Raw genomic sequence first — 5,000 nt, forward strand, 5'->3', positions numbered from 1 at the left:
TATTAGTCGAGACAACGGCTCGCTCATTAGCATCGCGTTTGTACTTTAACTTTTTTCGGCTCGGCTTCTTTCGACGCCGATGCCGGCGACGCAGCACTCTCTCGCCCGCCAGCCACCGAGAAAAGGGTGCGCTCCGACCGGCCCCGCACCGCTCTTTCATGGCTCATTCGAAATTACTGTCTTTCGCTCTGACATGCCTTACCTAGGGTTAGGTTAGTATGCTTGCACGTTTGTACTTTAACTTTTTTCGGCTCGGCTTCTTTCGACGCCGATGCCGGCGACGCAGCACTCTCTCGCCCGCCAGCCACCGAGAAAAGGGTGCGCTCCGACCGGCCCCGCACCGCTCTTTCATGGCTCATTCGAGTTTACTGTCTTTCGCTCTGACATGCCTTACCTAGGGTTAGGTTAGTATGCTTGCACGTTTGTACTTTAACTTTTTTCTGCTCGGCTTCTTTCGACGCCGATGCCGGCGACGCAGCACTCTCTCGCCCGCCAGCCACCGAGAAAAGGGTGCGCTCCGACCGGCCCCGCACCGCTCTTTCTTGGCTCATTCGAAATTACTGTCTTTCGCTCTGACATGCCTTACCTAGGGTTAGGTTAGTATGCTTGCACGTTTGTACTTTAACTTTTTTCGGCTCGGCTTCTTTCGACGCCGATGCCGGCGACGCAGCACTCTCTCGCCCGCCAGCCACCGAGAAAAGGGTGCGCTCCGACCGGCCCCGCACCGCTCTTTCATGGCTCATTCGAAATTACTGTCTTTCGCTCTGACATGCCTTACCTAGGGTTAGGTTAGTATGCTTGCACGTTTGTACTTTAACTTTTTTTGGCTCGGCTTCTTTCGACGCCGATGCCGGCGACGCAGCACTCTCTCGCCCGCCAGCCACCTAGAAAAGGGTGCGCTCCGACCGGCCCCGCACCGCTCTTTCTTGGCTCATTCGAAATTACTGTCTTTCGCTCTGACATGCCTTACCTAGGGTTAGGTTAGTATGCTTGCACGTTTGTACTTTAACTTTTTTTGGCTCGGCTTCTTTCGACGCCGATGCCGGCGACGCAGCACTCTCTCGCCCGCCAGCCACCGAGAAAAGGGTGCGCTCCGACCGGCCCCGCACCGCTCTTTCATGGCTCATTCGAGTTTACTGTCTTTCGCTCTGACATGCCTTACCTAGGGTTAGGTTAGTATGCTTGCACGTTTGTACTTTAACTTTTTTTGGCTCGGCTTCTTTCGACGCCGATGCCGGCGACGCAGCACTCTCTCGCCCGCCAGCCACCGAGAAAAGGGTGCGCTCCGACCGGCCCCGCACCGCTCTTTCATGGCTCATTCGAAATTACTGTCTTTCGCTCTGACATGCCTTACCTAGGGTTAGGTTAGTATGCTTGCACGTTTGTACTTTAACTTTTTTCGGCTCGGCTTCTTTCGACGCCGATGCCGGCGACGCAGCATTCTCTCGCCCGCCAGCCACCGAGAAAAGGGTGCGCTCCGACCGGCCCCGCACCGCTCTTTCATGGCTCATTCGAGTTTACTGTCTTTCGCTCTGACATGCCTTACCTAGGGTTAGGTTAGTATGCTTGCACGTTTGTACTTTAACTTTTTTCGGCTCGGCTTCTTTCGACGCCGATGCCGGCGACGCAGCACTCTCTCGCCCGCCAGCCACCGAGAAAAGGGTGCGCTCCGACCGGCCCCGCACCGCTCTTTCATGGCTCATTCGAAATTACTGTCTTTCGCTCTGACATGCCTTACCTAGGGTTAGGTTAGTATGCTTGCACGTTTGTACTTTAACTTTTTTCGGCTCGGCTTCTTTCGACGCCGATGCCGGCGACGCAGCACTCTCTCGCCCGCCAGCCACCGAGAAAAGGGTGCGCTCCGACCGGCCCCGCACCGCTCTTTCATGGCTCATTCGAGTTTACTGTCTTTCGCTCTGACATGCCTTACCTAGGGTTAGGTTAGTATGCTTGCACGTTTGTACATTAACTTTTTTCGGCTCGGCTTCTTTCGACGCCGATGCCGGCGACGCAGCACTCTCTCGCCCGCCAGCCACCGAGAAAAGGGTGCGCTCCGACCGGCCCCGCACCGCTCTTTCTTGGCTCATTCGAAATTACTGTCTTTCGCTCTGACATGCCTTACCTAGGGTTAGGTTAGTATGCTTGCACGTTTGTACTTTAACTTTTTTTGGCTCGGCTTCTTTCGACGCCGATGCCGGCGACGCAGCACTCTCTCGCCCGCCAGCCACCTAGAAAAGGGTGCGCTCCGACCGGCCCCGCACCGCTCTTTCTTGGCTCATTCGAAATTACTGTCTTTCGCTCTGACATGCCTTACCTAGGGTTAGGTTAGTATGCTTGCACGTTTGTACTTTAACTTTTTTCGGCTCGGCTTCTTTCGACGCCGATGCCGGCGACGCAGCACTCTCTCGCCCGCCAGCCACCGAGAAAAGGGTGCGCTCCGACCGGCCCCGCACCGCTCTTTCATGGCTCATTCGAGTTTACTGTCTTTCGCTCTGACATGCCTTACCTAGGGTTAGGTTAGTATGCTTGCACGTTTGTACATTAACTTTTTTCGGCTCGGCTTCTTTCGACGCCGATGCCGGCGACGCAGCACTCTCTCGCCCGCCAGCCACCGAGAAAAGGGTGCGCTCCGACCGGCCCCGCACCGCTCTTTCTTGGCTCATTCGAAATTACTGTCTTTCGCTCTGACATGCCTTACCTAGGGTTAGGTTAGTATGCTTGCACGTTTGTACTTTAACTTTTTTCGGCTCGGCTTCTTTCGACGCCGATGCCGGCGACGCAGCACTCTCTCGCCCGCCAGCCACCGAGAAAAGGGTGCGCTCCGACCGGCCCCGCACCGCTCTTTCATGGCTCATTCGAAATTACTGTCTTTCGCTCTGACATGCCTTACCTAGGGTTAGGTTAGTATGCTTGCACGTTTGTACTTTAACTTTTTTCGGCTCGGCTTCTTTCGACGCCGATGCCGGCGACGCAGCACTCTCTCGCCCGCCAGCCACCGAGAAAAGGGTGCGCTCCGACCGGCCCCGCACCGCTCTTTCATGGCTCATTCGAGTTTACTGTCTTTCGCTCTGACATGCCTTACCTAGGGTTAGGTTAGTATGCTTGCACGTTTGTACTTTAACTTTTTTCGGCTCGGCTTCTTTCGACGCCGATGCCGGCGACGCAGCACTCTCTCGCCCGCCAGCCACCGAGAAAAGGGTGCGCTCCGACCGGCCCCGCACCGCTCTTTCTTGGCTCATTCGATATTACTGTCTTTCGCTCTGACATGCCTTACCTAGGGTTAGGTTAGTATGCTTGCACGTTTGTACTTTAACTTTTTTCGGCTCGGCTTCTTTCGACGCCGATGCCGGCGACGCAGCACTCTCTCGCCCGCCAGCCACCGAGAAAAGGGTGCGCTCCGACCGGCCCCGCACCGCTCTTTCATGGCTCATTCGAAATTACTGTCTTTCGCTCTGACATGCCTTACCTAGGGTTAGGTTAGTATGCTTGCACGTTTGTACTTTAACTTTTTTTGGCTCGGCTTCTTTCGACGCCGATGCCGGCGACGCAGCACTCTCTCGCCCGCCAGCCACCTAGAAAAGGGTGCGCTCCGACCGGCCCCGCACCGCTCTTTCTTGGCTCATTCGAAATTACTGTCTTTCGCTCTGACATGCCTTACCTAGGGTTAGGTTAGTATGCTTGCACGTTTGTACTTTAACTTTTTTTGGCTCGGCTTCTTTCGACGCCGATGCCGGCGACGCAGCACTCTCTCGCCCGCCAGCCACCGAGAAAAGGGTGCGCTCCGACCGGCCCCGCACCGCTCTTTCATGGCTCATTCGAGTTTACTGTCTTTCGCTCTGACATGCCTTACCTAGGGTTAGGTTAGTATGCTTGCACGTTTGTACTTTAACTTTTTTTGGCTCGGCTTCTTTCGACGCCGATGCCGGCGACGCAGCACTCTCTCGCCCGCCAGCCACCGAGAAAAGGGTGCGCTCCGACCGGCCCCGCACCGCTCTTTCATGGCTCATTCGAAATTACTGTCTTTCGCTCTGACATGCCTTACCTAGGGTTAGGTTAGTATGCTTGCACGTTTGTACTTTAACTTTTTTCGGCTCGGCTTCTTTCGACGCCGATGCCGGCGACGCAGCACTCTCTCGCCCGCCAGCCACCGAGAAAAGGGTGCGCTCCGACCGGCCCCGCACCGCTCTTTCATGGCTCATTCGAGTTTACTGTCTTTCGCTCTGACATGCCTTACCTAGGGTTAGGTTAGTATGCTTGCACGTTTGTACTTTAACTTTTTTCGGCTCGGCTTCTTTCGACGCCGATGCCGGCGACGCAGCACTCTCTCGCCCGCCAGCCACCGAGAAAAGGGTGCGCTCCGACCGGCCCCGCACCGCTCTTTCTTGGCTCATTCGAAATTACTGTCTTTCGCTCTGACATGCCTTACCTAGGGTTAGGTTAGTATGCTTGCACGTTTGTACTTTAACTTTTTTCGGCTCGGCTTCTTTCGACGCCGATGCCGGCGACGCAGCACTCTCTCGCCCGCCAGCCACCGAGAAAAGGGTGCGCTCCGACCGGCCCCGCACCGCTCTTTCATGGCTCATTCGAGTTTACTGTCTTTCGCTCTGACATGCCTTACCTAGGGTTAGGTTAGTATGCTTGCACGTTTGTACATTAACTTTTTTCGGCTCGGCTTCTTTCGACGCCGATGCCGGCGACGCAGCACTCTCTCGCCCGCCAGCCACCGAGAAAAGGGTGCGCTCCGACCGGCCCCGCACCGCTCTTTCTTGGCTCATTCGAAATTACTGTCTTTCGCTCTGACATGCCTTACCTAGGGTTAGGTTAGTATGCTTGCACGTTTGTACTTTAACTTTTTTTGGCTCGGCTTCTTTCGACGCCGATGCCGGCGACGCAGCACTCTCTCGCCCGCCAGCCACCTAGAAAAGGGTGCGCTCCGACCGGCCCCGCACCGCTCTTTCTTGGCTCATTCGAAATTACTGTCTTTCGCTCTGACATGCCTT

The sequence above is a fragment of the Styela clava genome, unplaced genomic scaffold (assembly GCF_964204865.1).
Source record: "Styela clava unplaced genomic scaffold, kaStyClav1.hap1.2 HAP1_SCAFFOLD_209, whole genome shotgun sequence".
Taxonomy (NCBI): Eukaryota; Metazoa; Chordata; class Ascidiacea; order Stolidobranchia; family Styelidae; genus Styela; species Styela clava.